The sequence below is a fragment of the Apodemus sylvaticus genome, chromosome 12, assembly GCF_947179515.1.
Source record: "Apodemus sylvaticus chromosome 12, mApoSyl1.1, whole genome shotgun sequence".
NCBI classification, from domain to species: Eukaryota; Metazoa; Chordata; class Mammalia; order Rodentia; family Muridae; genus Apodemus; species Apodemus sylvaticus.
Window position 1 is genome coordinate 103,129,068 of NC_067483.1, and position 17,646 is coordinate 103,146,713.

The 17,646-nt window shown below is 39.3% G+C and overlaps 1 protein-coding gene across 1 annotated transcript in view; it reads left to right on the plus strand.

Moving 5' to 3' along the window:
- Positions 1-17,646, plus strand: part of LOC127697107 (uncharacterized) — a 154,823-nt gene that overhangs the window by 13,992 nt on the left and 123,185 nt on the right. The window lies entirely within an intron of this gene.

Sequence of the window (17,646 nt, forward strand, 5' to 3'; positions counted from 1 at the left end):
CAAATACATGAGCCTATGAGCCTATGTGGAGGAATCTCATTCAGATGACCATAGTCATCATAAATGTGAAAATACAAAAACATAACAGCTATATGTGTGTCTCGGTGCACCACATGTGTGTCCAGGTGCATGCATGTGTGTATACCTATGTGTTTTCTGTCATATGACTTGACCCTGATACTACTTTTTACTTATTCTTGTCTCATACAATGAATTCTGACTACAGCTTCCTCTTCCTCTACAGCTCCCAGTTTCTCCCCAACATCCTTTCTCCCCAACCCACCTTTCAGAAAAGAGCAAGCCTCCAAGGGATATCAACTGAACATTCCATAAAAAGATAAAATAAGACTATGTACAAATCCTTATTCATATCAAGGCTGGAAATGGCAACCCAGTCAAAGGAAAGATTCCTAGGAACAGGCAAAAGATTCAGAGACATCCTTACTACTGCTGTTAGGAGGCCCATTAAAACCCCAAGCTAAACATCCATAAGACGTATTCATAGGATCGATTGAAGATCCATGAAGGCTTCATAATTGCCACTTCAGTCTCTGTGAGCCCCTCCCCTGCTTAGTTGAATTTGTGGGCCATGTTCTCCTGGCGTCCTCTAACAATGCTCCTGCAATTCTTCCTCTTCTTTGGTGCGCTTCCTTGAACTCTGTGTAATCTTTGGCAATAGGTTTCTATGTCTACTCTCATTAGCTGCCTGAGGAAGCCTCTCTGGTGCTAGGTACAAATCTATGAGTGTAACAGTGTTCGTTAGCAACTATTTCATTGACAGGTTTTTTTTTTTTGTTCCAGTTGTGTTTGGTTCTACCTTAGGTCTCTGGGTCATTTAGCATCTGCCTATCCAGGCAGTACTGGCATGGGCCCCTCTCCTGGTGTAGGCCCTAAGTTAGAGTAGTCATTGGTTGGCCACTTTCACAAGCTCAAGTCATCATTTCCCCAGCACATCTTACAGGCAGGATAGTTTGTACATTGAAGGTTATGTGGTTCAGTTAGTGTCCTAGTGCTACTACGAGAAGCCTTGCCTGGTTACAGTACAGAAGATGACCAGTTCAGGCTATGTGTTCTTCACTAGTAGGAATTCTTGCTAGGATCACCCTTAAAAATTCCTGGAAGTTTCTACTATACTGGGTTTCTCCATCACCCTCTAAATGCTCTCCAACTCTAGTTGTCTCTCCCTCTCTCCCTCCATCTCCAACCCAACTCCACATCGCATAGAATTCTAATATCTAAAATACATAAAGAACTCAAGAAACTATGCATCAACAAGCCAAATAACCCAATTAAAGATAAGATACAAATCTAAACAGAGAGTTCCAAATAGTGGAATCTCAAATGGCCGAGAAACACTTAAAGAAATATTTAATATCCTTATCCATCAGGGAAATGCAAATTGAATCTACTTTCTGATTTCATCTTATATCTGTCAGAATGGCTAAGACCAATAACACAAGTAATAACCCGTGCTGGTGAGGATGTGGAACAAGGGGAACACTCTTCCATTCTTGGTCAGAGTGCAAACTTGTACATCTACTTTGGAAGTCAATATGGATGTTTCTCAGAAAATTTGGAATTGATTTACTTTAAGACACAGCTATACCACTCCTGGGCATATACCCAAAGAAACTCCATCTTACCACAAAGACACTTGCTCAACTATGTTTATAGCTGCATTATTCATAATAGTCAGACTCTGGAAACAACTTAGATTTTCCTCAACCAAAGAATGGATAAAGGAAATATACATTTAAACAATGGAGTATTACTCAGATGTTAAAAAATGACAACGTGAAATTTTCAGACAAATAGATTAGACTACAAACCAACCAACCAACCAACCAACCAACCAACCAACCATCTAACCAACCAACCAACCAACCAACCAACCAACCAACCAACCAACCAACCAACCAATCAAAAATACCATGATCCTTAGCAAGGCAACACAGACCCAGAAAGGCAAGCATGATATATACTCACTTGTAAGTGGATATTAGTTGTTAAGGATAATCATACTGCAAGTCACAAACCCAGAGAGGGTAAGTAACAAGGAGAGATGACTGTGGTGGGGGTGGGTACATGGATCTTCTAGAAAGGGAAAACAGAGTTTGTAGGTGGACCAGGGGCAGGTAGGAATAGGAACAGGATTGACACTATTTTTCAAGGAAAGGAAAAGTTGCCTAATCAAGAAAGGACAGTTCATTTATCAAATACATATATACACACATACATACATACATACATACATACATACATACATCATGCAAAATTCATTGACTGATCTAAATCCCTATATTCTTCCCCCAACCCTAATTCCCCATAGCAAAGACTTACTACAGAGAAGAGTGGGCCATACTGGAAAGTGTAAAATTAATGATAACATAGACTATTGTTCTGATTGCTTTTGCTGGCTGAAAAATTCAGCTTTTTAAAAGCTGTGTTGAGTCTTACAGTAGGAAAATAGTTCCCTGTCCTCTGATCTTTCTGTTATGTAATTGTAAAGTGTTTTCTTAGCCACCGCTGAATAATGATGCAACTGTTCTTTTACTTCCACAGAACAACCCCTTCACAGTTTTCAAATAGATACTTAAAAATAATCGAGGCAAATACTTGTACCTAATGTGAAAACACTGATGCCTATGCCTGCCCCCTCTTTCTTGGGGGCATGGTGTAGACTAGGAGCATGAAAGCCCTAGCTCTCAACAAAGAGAGAGATGCCTCGTGATTTTAGTCATGGAGATGAACAGCCTTGAGAGTAGGCACTGGACCAAGTTTTCTCCAGTGCTTCCTGAGAGGAACTATGCTAGGAGAGGGTAGTGATTACTTCCTATCTGAAATTTAGAAAATTAAATTGCAATAAGGCTGTGGAGCTCAAAAAGGCAATGAGACAGCCCTACCTTCTGAGGGAGACTCTTACCACAGTAAGAGGCCAAAGCTGTGATGGATACCCAACACTGGGCATCACCTCTGACCTACTGTTTTATTATCTTACGTTCCCTTCCTGGAATTCGCATCCTCGATGCAGAAGCTACAGAGCTATCATCAGTTTATGCTGGGTCTGCCTGCCATTGTGAATTCTGACTCAAAACGGAACATATATATTCCTCCTCCTTCTCTTCTGTCTTTAGGTTGCTGGCCAGAGCTAAATATGCTTTCTCTAGTCCTTTAGGTCTCCTTTTCTTTAAAGCTTTTGTGTCTGCCCTGTAGCTGTTATCTGCCAGGTGGCTGACCTCCATGTTGGCTTAACTCAAACCCTTCCCTGTTCAATTTTGTGACAGCTGCTGAGGTTTACAGCTTACCTGCTTTCAAGTTTCTCTTTTCAATTTTAGTAAAATTGTCTTTGAACATCTAACAACAAGAAGTCACACCATGCATTCCATTTCTGTAGAATTTATTTATTTATTTATTTATTTATTTATTTATTTATTTATTTATTTATTTATTGTTGCACTACTTGGTTGGCAAGCTCTCCTTTCTGGTGAGATGGCGAAGTAGACAGAGTTTCCCCCACATGGAAGCCCATTGATGGTGAAGTTGCCTTATTAACTGCCTTGATTTTACTTCTTGTGTCACCTTCATGGAAGATGTGTTAGAGTAAACCGTTATTATGTGTCCTGCTGCTTACAAACTGAGTCTCTTTTTCTCAGTCATCTTACTTGTGCTTTGGGTTGTTATGATGACAGAGGAAGAAGCATGTTTTGAGAAACATGAAAAGCCATTGTCACTCTGAGAGCAGTTAGTTAGTTTTCATTGTGTTCCTTTAGCCTGCCGTGTTTGCTTTAGTGTCTGAGTTTGGTGACAGTTCTGTTATTACATTAAAGATGTTTCCTGCCATACATTTTCCATTTCAGTTACGAAAACTCACTTTATTTCCTAAGATGAATTATAATTAGGATTGTTTGGTACTGAGACTCTTTTCCTCACTTAATACCCCTAATGAGATAAAAATGTTCTAAATGTCCTCATGAGCGGATTATATTTAGAGAGGAATCCACTTATTTTAGTTAACTAATCCCTTTGCTCCTGTATCATACATCCTTATTAGGCCCTCACGTTCCTGCTCCTTATGGAATTCTTGTGAGATCAGACCTCTGCAAGCAGTATGATTAACTTTCAGGGTCAGAGGTATTGAAAATGTCAATGGAATTTGTTGATGCTCCATACCTTGTTGTAACAGCACTCTTCTTAGACACATTTATGATAAATACAAGACTTTTTCTAGTCTTACAAAGTGAATTTTATTAGTTATCTTCTTGTATTTATGTCAGTTTTCCATAGAAGAAAATAATGGACTTATTTTGAATTTTTTTCACTCTGTTCTCCTGCCACACTGAGTTTTTCTAACTCAGTGGGTCATTGTTTGTTGTACTTGATGTCCCAGGAGAGCAAACTGTGTGTGGTGTTGAACATCACTAAGTGATATCTGTGCAACATCTAGGGATCAGTACTGGATACCCTTCCTGATGACTGTGTTTATTTTGTACAGAAAGCAGAGAGAAATAGCATTTTGAACAGCTTGATTTGTGAAGTTGTTTTTGAGTTCAAATCCTGGCTTTATTGCTTACTGTTGGCCTATCTGTAGAAGAATTATTGGACTTCCTTATTCTCTGGCATTCTGCTATACATACAGGTGATTATAATGCCACTTGCCTTGTGGGTGGCTATGAAGATTCTGTGAGCACATTAGAGAATAGTACCAGTTGCAGTCACTGTGTATATTTGTATGATAGTGTCTGGTTGAATTTCTACAAGTATTGTCTAATATTATTCTCTCTTGGTCCATTCAACCAATGAAAAAATATTACTGACTTTGTAAAAGGAATGTCATAAAAACATAATAGTACCCATAATTTTGTTACTGGTATCAGAGTTGGAATTGTAGGACAAATTTCTTCTCATTTATTAATCTAGATGGAATTGCGTCTTCAGGGACCTCCCCACTTCTTTGATTATTATAAGATGTAGGAAGGTACTCAAGTTATATTTCTTAAATCTCTGGTGATTCAGTTCATTCATTTTAAAATTACTTTAAGTGTAATTGTTTCTTCTTTTACATGACACTGGCTTTTACTTGCCATGGTTAATTAACACCAGTTCCCTATCAGTATAGTCTAATTATATCAGAAGTCATGTTAATGAGTTATGATTCACTGTATTAGTGGTGTTAGTTCTTTCTGTTGGTTTATGAGCAGACAGACATGTAGTTATGTTGTCCCCTTCTCTTTGATAAACTCATGTGACAGGTCAAAAGAAGTGATAATAGAAAAGAAATCTGTCAAGAAAGCTCAAAGTGAAGCAAAGAAAAAGTATTCACACTGAAAATAAGATTTGAACTAATTATAAACAGGATTCCTGGAACAGGGTAACTGACCAAGGGCACATCAAGCCTCACACTGGTGTCAGAACTGTGTGGAGTTGGGAAAGCAAAGAATTCATCAAGGCACAGAAGAGCTACCTAGTGAGCACTATGCACTATTCAATATAGTGTTCTTGTTTGTAAATTAAACAACACACCTTGAAAGTACCCCTATGTGATGGAGAAAATAAAGTCTATTCTCCTGCCCGTTATTGGTATCACCAATATTTTTCTCACCTCTGTAGTTTAGTCTTTTTCCGGAATGTGATACAAATGTAAATCATACAGTGTGTATTTGTAAGTGTGGTGGTTTCATCTGAGATTCATGTCTGTTGTTGCATGTAAGAACCTTTGGGGTTTAAGCCAAACTGTAAGACTTGCCTGTAGATAGAGTAGGGAGGGCTCTTATTGTAACCTGGCTAGGCTCTGGTCGGGGAGTACACATTCAATATTCAGCGTGAGTCCTGGCTTCAAGAATCCTGTGGGAGCTGAAACATGTCTCAGCTGAGGCCCTTAGGAGCTACCACAGGTGGTGGTGGGGACTGACCTAGTGTGGTGAGGAGAGAGGATTATCCAGAGGTGAAGCCCAGCAGGCTATGGAGCATGTGAGGAAGTTACTTTCTCCCATTGTTCTCTGCTCTTTGCCTAAATTACTTTTCTGGCATTACTTTTCTGATTTTGCTTCATTAAATGGCTCCTTTTCTTTCCATTCCACCTCGTCACCACAGGAATGTGTTTCCAGTACTGGTACCGCACTTTGGATCACTCCTGTTGTTAAATCAGGCGTCATGTTTATAGGGACCAATCTTTGCTGCCTTCGGGCGATGGCAATGCCATTGTGCTCCTGAATTCACACTGTTGTACATGTGGGGAAGGGGCTTGTGCTGCCTGGTGAAGAGCTGTTGGCAGTTAATGGTTGCTAGAAGAGGAAGAATCATTCTTCTCATAATTATAGCCATTGCCAAATTGCCCATGCTTCAATAAAAAACCACTAACTCATGCCCCTGCAAGCAACCTTAATTAAATTGAGTTGGTCACAGAAAGAGACAAAGAAAAAAAGAGAGGAAAGGAAAGAAAAGGAAGAAGGATATGAAAATGGGAGAAGTGAGAATGAGGGGGCTCAGTGTTGAGAGATGATAATGGGGTTAAAATGACTAAAACTCAATATAACGCATGTATAAAGTTGTTAAAGAATAATGAAAAGGGACCTATCTCAGTTTATCTGAAGTTTTCCATTGCTTCCCACAGGGAACAACAGCATAAATGTCACTGAGATGTTGGTGAATTGGGGGCCCCTTAGAGCTGCAAGTCAAGGGTTCCGTAGTCCCAAACCAGTTATAGGCTCTTTTGTAAAGATCTTGGTAAATCTTCTACCAATTGGGATTCTATGGATTTTTTTTAACCTTTATTTTTAGTACTGGGGAATCAAACCCAGAGTTCATCATATAGTCATGTATTTTCCAAGTGTCCATCAACTGATACATACTCCCTGTTCCTGGGACCATATTTTTAAAGGTACAGTACACAAACTAGATTGAACTCTTTGGCAAAGGCATAATGGTGAAGTAATGAAGCATTGGTAATTCTTGGGCCATGATCAACTAACTCATCCTTTGTGGAATCCTCATCAGCAGACTCCTGAAGCTGCATCAAGCTAAGTAGGAGATTCTAGCTTGATTAATAGTTGTCTGTCTGTGGCATAGGGGTGAAGTACTCTAAGAAGTGGTATTCAGAATAGCTGTACTTCCCACAAAAACATTTACCAAAAGGTAGTTTGTTCATATAAATACTCATGCTGGAAAGATACTATCATTAATTACAAAATAGTAACTAGAGTTACAGCTGAAGTACATTATATCCTTAGGGATAGGTCCATTAGAGAAAAGACGGTTTCTTGTCTGTTATAGGCAGGAAACTGAGGCAAGGGCAATTTAGCCTGAGGTCTGATCGCTGGTGGTAGGGGAACAGAGACTCACACTCAGGCAGTCTGCTTGAGACTCTGTATTCTGCTGTGTATATGTGTGGCCTTCGGAGTTCTAGCATATTAGTGAGTGCCTGAAGGACGCTCAGGAAACTCATTGTGTGTTCTTCATTTTAAGAGCAAGGTCTTCAGGAGACTTTAAGATGACCATGGTGTCTTGGAGTAAACTCGATTCTCCTGCCAGAGGCCCTGGTCGCTGAAGGAGGTGTTAGGTTGGCTTGTTGCTGGTCTCATGTCAGGGGACAGAGAGATGGCGCTCATCTAGGAAGACTCACGAAATTGGCGTTCCTTTCCATTCTATGCCTTGGCCCTGGCCCTCTCTTGTCTGGGAATATGTTAATTTGTTCTCTTCCTGTGCTCTCTGCCATTTATTTTTCCCAGGGAGCCTGGAATCTCCATTATCTTTTCTAGACTGCCCTCTCTATTTGCTTGACCCATTCACCAGGTCTCTGTATGTAAAGTACTGTTCTAGCTGCTGCCAAATACCCATGCTCCTGGCTTGCTTTCTATTGTGTTAAACATCACTTGTGAGCACTTGTGGGGGAAGGCCTTCCTTGGCTTACACATTCCAGATCACTGTCCATCACTGACGGATGTCAGAGCAGGAGCTCCAGCAGGAACAGAGATGGGAACCTCAGCAGAACGACACTTCCTGCTTGCTCCCAAGCCCATGTTCAGTTACCTTTCTCATACCTCCCAGGACCACCTGCCTACAGATGGCACTGCCTGCTGTGGTCTGGGCCTTCCAGGTAGCTCAACCCCCAAGAAGCTGTCACATAGACATGCCTACAAACCAAACTGATAGGAGTCATTCAGTTCATTCTTCCCCAGTGACTAGTGTGTGTCAAGCTGACAAAAGCTAACCCGCATGCCCTGGATGAAGGAGAATACCAGTGCATTATATTCACTAGTCGCTGACTTTTTCCTCCATATTTTCTATAATTAAGAATGTCTTTGTCAATTTCAACTCAAAATACCTGAAAAGAATCCTTGTTTAATTAAGAGAGAGTAAATTTCCCCAGGTAAGTTCTCATATGTTTTCTGTAAAAACCAGCACACACTTTCTTTGTATTTCACCCCCTGTTGATGAGAGTATTAGAACAGTAATCAGCCAGGATAAGCCACTCAGCTCCTGTTGCCTTGCATTTTGTTGGGCAATTTTAGCTCTTTTTTTTTTTTTTTTTTTTTTTTTTTTTTGGTGCTATTCAGAAGAGTCTGCTTCTTGTCACAACTCTGGCATCCCAGGTTCTGTGATCCTTTTCTTTGCAGGTCCTGGAGCAGTTGAACTGTAGGTCTGCTCACCTAAGTAGGTACAATGGTACAAGATGCTCGGGAGGGGGTGTGTGGTTCCGTTCTGATTCCGGTTCTGGTTCCAGGAAGGCCTGGTAGTGTGTGCACATGGCCACTGCTTTTGTAAGGTTGGCATGTGTGTGTTTATATCCCCCCTGGCCTCTGTTCTTCCCTTCCCTTCTAGAGCCTTTCCCTCCTTTGGTTGGCCCTTTACTCCCTACTTGGGGCTTTGTGCATGCTAAGTGTGCACACAACTGTCTATGTGTAGCAATAGCCCTGCATGCTTTCTCTTACAGCTTTTTATGGTTTATCCAAGGAGTGGCTAAAGGACCTGGTAAACGTATGCTCCTCCTTCCCTCTGCCTCTTCCTTCTCTTCCCTCCTGCTCCCCTCTCTTCCTTCTTTCCTCCTCCTTCCCTCTTCCTTTGCATCCATTTAGTTCCATCTCTGGCTCAAGAATGTGTTCTTGAATAGCTCCTTCAAGAAGTAAACAGTGTGAACCTTAGTGCATCTTAGTTCATGACCCATTTATGTGTTTGTGGCCCAAATCCTTCCATGTGTGATATTACCTTCTTAGAATAATTGAGGCCTTCGTGAAATACAGAATAGCTGTGTGCCCTGTCAGATAGGATGTGAAGGCCCTGTGGAATCCTTTGCTAGTGGGATACTTTAAGGCACGTTTGCACTACACTGAAGGCTTAAGTATGGGCACAAGTTTAACCTTATCTATTAGGTAAATGGGTTAGACACAGTTTGTTTAAGGTCCTAGGCCTTTCTGTGAACTGAAAACGTGCTCTTCCCCCCCCCCCCCCAAAAGTCCGCACTGTAGAAGTGCGGATTCTGTGCTAACGTCCAGCTCTCACCGTTCAGACATTAAATACATTGTTTTCATTTCACCATCCTTTGCAGCTGCTTCCCCTTTGAATGTCTTTTGAACCCTGAGTTGTAGTGTCTGTAGCTGGAGGGCTGGGGTTGGTTGGTGGTGCATTTATATCCCTGCTCAGAGCCCTTTCTTGGCGTGTTACCTTGCTGCTCAGGTCGCCTTCAGTTTCTCTACAGGACAGTCTTCTTGGGGTTGGAGACTTCAAAGAAAATCTTCTGACAGTGTCGTTGCTCTTCGTTGGGCAAACTCCTCAGCTGTGTAGCCAGAGCCTCTTTTGAGTGTAGGGCAGCTTACCTGTCTGCATTCACTTTTCTCTGATAGTCTTTACCTGTTTGGTACCAGGCTTAGTGTTCCCTAGTTTCTTAATCTTGTCCTTTTCTTATCACAATTGTTCCTTTAGTAGAGTTGCTAGTATATTTATGTACTGCTCTGAACTAGGTTTTAAAGTCCTGGAAGAACTTTAGCCAGGTATGGTAGAGGCACTGTATAGACCTTTTATGGTGACATATACCTGCAGATTCCATGCTGAGAGGTAGAACAGGTTACCTTCATTCACAGGATAACCTAATTTAAGGTTACCTTCAGCTATACAGTGAGTTCAAGACCACCCTGGCTATTTGAGGCCCTGCATCAAAACAAACACTTGCAATAAAGATTTTATACATTTAAAAGGATTTTAATATTTCTGTCTGGAAAGATTACCAATATTCTTTTGGCTAATTGTGTTGTCAACTAATATTAGTTAAGACTGATCTAATTTAAATATGAATTTGATGTTTGAATTTAATATTTTAGGGCAGCATGGAAAGAAGGTGAATGGTATAGTGGCTTCAATAGAGGCTGAATTTATGAATGAATTTTAAATTCAGGTTTGTTGTATAGACACTGTGATCAAGTGAGTAATGTGAATGATATTGTTTAAAGCTTTTCCCAAACAGATCTTAAATCTTAATCAATATCTAACTGTCTGAAATGTAAAATTGTTTCAGTAGACCAACTGAGCTATGGGTAAATGTGTAGAAATCTTGTAGAATGCAAAAGTGCAGGCTTAGATATGATACAAGCGTAAGCCACTATGATTTACATAATTTATCTCCTCAGTATAAATATTGTACTTGTAAAGTTAAAACTGCTGTCCTGGAAATCAGATTTTGGTTGTCTTGAGTATTTGTGGGCCTGGTGGAGGTTTTAGGGTTATGTTTGTGTATAGATTAAATTTGAATGGTAAGTTACGATTTATTGTGAACAGTATGTAGAAAATATTATTTGCTTTTTCAGAGCTTATGAGTAAAAGCAACATCTGAATTTAATGTTTGAGAACCAACCAAATTCAAGAAATATGATACAATTCTATTTTAATTGTTTCCCTTAATTGTTCCTAACTTCTGATCATTTATGGTTTATGTGTTTATGATATTAACATATTTAGTACCCTGTCACTGGTTACATTTAAGTTTCTGTAGTCATACTTTCAGGATTTTTTTTTCTCTTAAGACAGGAATAATATGAGACCTCTGTTTGCCCAGAGTCCTTTAGGATTGTATTCTGATTTTGTTCATTACATGAATATGCTCACATGGTTTGCTTCTGAATAAATCCTTTTAAGAATTAGTCAGTCTTTTCCCTGAAATGCACCTTTTACCTATTCATCCATTCATATATGAATCTTGTGTCTCCCTCTCCCTCCCTTTTTTCTTCCCTCTTCCCCTCCCCCTCTCAAATATTGGTCATAGGCTTGCTGTAGCTCTAGGGTAAAGGCTGTCCTTGGATCAGAAATCTGTAAAACAAAACAACAGCAAAAAATGATACTGCTTGGTAAGAACTACGGCTGTGAATAAAACAGAGACATTGTGTGTGCTCTAGGTAACTGTGAATGAAGCTGAGGAGAGAAATAAAGGAGATAGTCACCAGTCTACACACTATGGACCTGTCTACACAGACAGGGTGTAGTCTAAAGACTTCCAGGAGGAAACGGCACCTCTGCCTCCATATTCTTTAGTTAGCTAGATGTAAGTTCCAGAAAAGTGAAAATTGACACACCATTAAAACTCAAGGCAACCAAAGCTCCATGTCCTCAAACAGAGCTCTCATTTTAGGTCAGGAAAGGCTTTGCTCTGCATCTTACCTGATGAGAAGATGAGAATGTGTTCTTTGAGATCCTTTCCTCCACAACAGAAATAAGTGTTTGTTTTAGAAAATTTGAATTGGATATTTTTAACCATCAGTCTCTAAGATGCCTTGTTGATAGAGCAAATTTAAAAATTAATCTCTATTGAATCTGGACAAATAAACCACAGTTTGAAGCTCCAAAAGAAATGCATACCATTAACTGTCATCTTTCAATATTAGTTTTCTCTGAATGTATGTGGTCATAAATCTTTCTTTATGTTTCTGTCTATTGGTAATTTCATACAAATGGAATTGTCTATGTTATTTTGCATTAATCTTCTTTCATTTGCATACCATTTTTAAGCATCATTCACAACATATCTGTACATAACTGTGGATAATTATGTAACTTCAATATGGGGGTTGCAGTAAATTTGGCCAAAGCAGAAGACCCTGAATATACAGCAACAAAATCCCTCATGATTCAAAAGCAAACACGTGATGAGTTTATTGTGTGTTTGTGGTCTTGCTTGCACTGTGGTGCCCTGTCACTTCATTGCAGTCTGCATTCGGAAGCACAAGATTTGCAACGTCTTCTACAGTCCCTCACACCCTGTGGGCTCACTGGTGGCCTGACATACCTCAGCTCAGGATTGAAACTATCGTATGCAATTATTAAATTCAGTGCTTTTACAAAACCTTGAAGTTTCTACTTTTACAGAAACAGGATGGTTTAATTATGGTAATGAATACTTTTAGTATTTTTCTACCATCGTTTTTTTTTTAGCATTTAAGTACAAATGAGTATTAATGAGCATTTGGGATTTTATTGTGTTAGAATGTTTGATTTCAAAATTGCTGTTTGTTGGTGAGTCTTGGTGCACATTGGGAGGTGGAGGCAGAACCAGGTGTGCAGTGTGCTTGTGAAGAGCTGGGGGGGGGGTAAGACCCTGTCTTACCCACCCTTCCTCAACAGGAAATAGGCATCATGAGTAGCTTTTCTGAATTTCATGAAAAATTACTATGGCTTGGGGTAGAACAGAATTTCCAACCATTTCTAAGATGACCCAAAACATCCTTACATCATGTTTTATCATGTATTATGTGAAGTTGCATCCTCAGCATTGGTCATTATAAATCAAAGACCACCTCTCCCTGAAGAAGTTTAATCTCTGCATCCTGCAGTAGCCAAGATTTAATTCCCTATGTAAAAATAAGCATCAACAAAAAACCATGTCCATCTTTGTATGCAAATTTCCATCAATAAATGAACACACTTGTATATGTGCATATATATATATATATATATATATATATATGCACCAAAGAATCTTTTAAATAATTTTATTATTGCTTTCAATATGCATCTTATGCATCTGTACACTTAGAATTATATAAAAATGTTTTGATAGAAAATGAATTGTGAGTAGAAAAAATTAGAAGCCTTGGCTGATGCCAATACTTTATTCTACCACCACATTCTATCAATATATCATGTCTCCCTTATCTATTTATCAGTTGATGAACTAGATATATTTTAACATTTAAGATAATTGGGGGAGTCGTGCAGAATAAAATGAGGAAGGATTGAAGTTCTCAGAACCTCAATTAAGAACCTTAGGAGCTTGAGAGTTTGTTAGGGTTGAGAGTGCTTGTGAGTAAATGCTGAGAGAATGCAGTGAGTGGCAGAGGTCTCATGTTGAAAACAGGATCACATGACCAGTCGACCTGTCAGACTCACCAGAGCGCTTAGTCTCCTTTGCTTCTCCATATACTGAGTAAATACTGAATCAAAATTACTCGTTGTTTGTAGTTTGTTTGTAGTCTTAGAGTCAGTGTCTGTTCTATAGCCAACCTATTGCCTTAAATTCATGATTTCTGGGATTACTCTATCAGCAGACAGCAGCCGCAATATATTTTGTTTAGTCATTGGATTTTTATTATTATAATAATACTGTCCCTAAAAGCAGGCAAAAGAATACACACACACACAAACACACACACACACACTCACACAAACACACACATACACACACGTACACACATACACACATAAACACACACAAACTCACACACACACACAAACACACACACGTACATACACACACATATACACACATATCCCTATCCTCAGGGATCAGAAATCCTTAATATAATCTCATGGCTGTCTCACATTAAGACCTGCTTCCTTGTCCTCTCTTCTATTGTATGTGAAAGTTTCTGACATAATACAGGCTTAGTAAATTGTGACTTTTGCATTTTTATTTTAGGTTATTGATTTGACTACAGTAACTCAGATCAGTTTGATAATAACATTTTAAAACTGAAAATGATCTATATATTATGATAATATATCATTGCATCCTGTAGATGTATTTTTACATTTATCTGTCTCTGTGTGTGTGGGTGTGTGGTGGTGGTGATCTAAGGACAGTCTGTTGGAGCTACTGCTTTCCTTTTACTGTGTGGATTTCAGGCTGGTTAGCAAGCACTTCTACCTGCCAAGCTGTCTATCTTAGGGCTTAGCTCCCAATGTCTGCATCGTTGTCTCAGAATATTGTTTTCATGACGCTTGAAATTCTGTGTAATATCCTTGCCTGGCTTCAGTACACCCTGAGGTCACGGCTTGCAGAGACCATAATTCCTCCTTCTAAGTCTTTATGATGTTACTCTTTAAAGGTAGAACAAACGTCCAATTCTTTCACTTTATTTTGCTCTTCCTCAGGTCCATGTTTCCAGTTTTCTCACTCTCTTACCTCTGTTTACCTGGGCAAAGCTGTCCTTGTCACCTTTACCTGTCACACATGGCTGCTCCTGCTTAGCGGTTACCTTTAAGCAGTCCTTCCTTCAGAGTGGCTGTGGCTTCTTCCCAGACCCCTATGATTAATTTCATTACAGTGTTCCCATTATTTTTCTATCACATTATCTCAGATTTGAAATTAAGTGTTTAATTGTATTAATTATGTGTAGAGTGCTTTGTTTCATTCAAATAAAAAAATAATTGAGTGGTTTACATTATGTAGTACAATTGAAAGACAGTTTTAAGGTTTATCATCTATTGCTCTAAATTTGGATATTAAATAATATTAAAGATATTTTCAGCAATTGAGTAGTGTTTTTTTCTTTTTGTATCTTTTACATTTGCCTGTGGCAAATTAATAAATGTTTAAAGAGTATTAAATATCTTAAACAGTACACACTTAAGCATATCACATTGAATAGTTTAAGGGCATGGTTTTTATAGTTAAGCATGTGTCAGAATCACATGCTCATGGAGTTTCATATGGGTTCTGGACCTTGAACCCACAGTTGTGTTCATACTCGGTCATGCTGATTGAACTTGACCTCATTCCTAGCACATCATGCTTGATTCCAAAATGCTGGGCCCTGTTCACATTCTCTGATTTGTAGATCTGTGCCACAGCCTGAGAATTTACATCCCAATGAGATGCTGTTGCTGGTTCCAGTACCATACATGGGGCTATGGCATAGCAAACAAGTACTCTACCACTGTGCCACACAGCCTCTTGAGACCATGCTTTGAGAGTAATTGCTATAAAGGAATGTAGAAATAATGTTTAGATTATCTGTAATTTTTTATCCTTATTTCTTTTCTCTTTATAAGAGTACATAAGACAAATGCCTGGCCCTGTTTTAGAAGATATGGCATTTAAAAAAAAGCAGAAGCAGGGGTTGTAATGATGTCTCAGTGGACAGAACAATGACTGCTCTTCCAGAGTAGCTGGGATCAATTCGCAGCACCTGCATGGCAGCTCCCAACCATCTGTAACTTCTAAATTTAGGGGATCCAATGCCCTCTACTGGCTTCTGAGGACACTTCACACACATGGTGCAGATATATATGCAGACAGAATACCCAAACATATAAAATAATAACAAAAATTAAAATAAAAATCATATTGATAAAATATAGGAAGGGCTAGTGGTGTGGAGAAGACTCAGGAACAAAGTCTTACTTAAAAATCTAGGGTTTTTTCACCCAAGACACATACCTTTTCATTCCTTACACTCTTAAGAGTTTGTTTTTGTTTTTTGGAAATCAAGTGATTGCCACGTGATTCTAGTTCTGCAGGCATGCTCTTAGTATATTTAAGCAGTTTATAGAATTAGAACTGTCACCACTTAAATGCCTTCTATATAGGCATTTAATAATAGTCAAAGTAGCTTTTTTTTTCATTTTGGTCATTTATTTTTATGTGTGTAGATGTTTTGCCTGCATGTTTGTTCATGTACCTTGTGTATGCCTGGTGCCTGTAGAGTCTAGACAGAGATGTAGGAACTGGAGATACAATCGGTTGGAGGCTGCCACGTTCATCCTGGGAATTGATCCCAGGTTCTCTGGAAGAGTAGCCAGTGCTCATAACTGCTGAGCAGATACCCCAGATTCCTCAGAGCATTTTTAATAGGATTTTGTAAAAGTTTTTTTTTTTTTTATCACAATAGGAATTTAAAATGTGATTGAGAAAATACATAGTGAAATCAAAACTGGTCCGTAAAGCAATAGAAATCAGAGCTACAAAACAGGTAATTGTCTGTATGTCAAGTTTGCTGGTGGAATAGAAGATTGAGCCCAGAAATGAAAAGGAGGTGATAGAGAAATTTCAAAGCAATGAGTTGAAACTTGTTCAATGCTTTTGGCTCATCGGATCCAAGTTTAGCTCGGTGTGCAGTTCCTTATCAGATCTTGTAGTCACTGTACTTACTAGAGACGTGGCAATTTGGACCTTTTGGATTTGAACAATTTCTGTTTGACAGCCGGGAGGGTGGAATAAAAAGACGCAGCTGGCTGTCGTGCACATTATTTGTGTTTGCATATAAAGTATATACTGTTAGAGGAAGCACAGGAGGGAAAGGCTGTTGTGGATAATCAGTCTCTGTGTAGCTGTGTAAAAGGTGAGACTGAAGCAAGAAAACGGCTGATAAGAACATGCAGGGTGAGGCGAGGACGAAGTGTCCTCCAGGTCCCCTGGCTCATCCAGTTAGGCTTGGTAAAAAGGCGCTGGTTTAGGAAAAGACACTTCGTTACTGCAGAGACAAACCCCTTGTTCTCAGAGGGCATCTGTATGAACTGGAGCTAGGAATCTTCTTAGGAAGGCTTTTCAGCTGTTCTTTAATTATTAGTTTATTCCCCTTACCCTGTTTTCATGGCATGGTGTAGACAGCTCTGTGTTCCTGTCAGCAATCAGGAGTAAAATCCCGACAGAGTACGAAATATGTATGACATAGAAAGTGTTTGGTTTGTGTGCAATGTTCCCTTGTGAGCAGTAGGCGTGGGTATTTCCAAAAGTAGGGGTGTTGGGCAAGGTTTTTTTGTGAGAGGGACAGGCAAGCACGGTGTTACCTAAAACCTCACATTGATACTGGAGATTCGTTGGCTTTTGTATGACACTGGCTTATTCTACTATTGTGTGATCCAGAGCTCAATAGCTTGTATAGTGCTCTGTGTGTGTGTGTGTGTGTTACAGTGTAAACATTTTATGAACTGCGATATCTGATCCATCCGTCTGTCTGGGCAAGAGTGTCCCTTGGTAGTAAAAAGAACAGCAATCAGGACAGAATTGGTCAATGCGGCATGTCTAATGGTGGGAAGATATTTGAAGGACTTGCTATAGACCCAATAGTCTCTCTAAATAGCCTCTTTGCACCCGGAGTCGTATTGCAAACAGGTTCATTAAGGAGAGACATTCTGACACACACGGCATCACGGTAATGAAAATAGCCCTGTTTTTCTAATATTGTATTCACTTCAGTTATGCTGCCGGTACAAGATTTCCCTTGTGTTGTTGTATATTTCTCCAGAAAAGGAATCAGTCTTCATAGAATATACAATTATTTTGTACAGGAATGTATAACTCATACCTAAGATCCAGTCTTCCCTGTTTATGTGCACTAGTGCAAAAATAATTGGCAAACACATCTTCCAGACCAAAAGATTCCAGCACCTTCAATTTGTGGGTTGAACCTAAGTTATAATAAACTTTAAAAAAAGCGTAATGTTAAA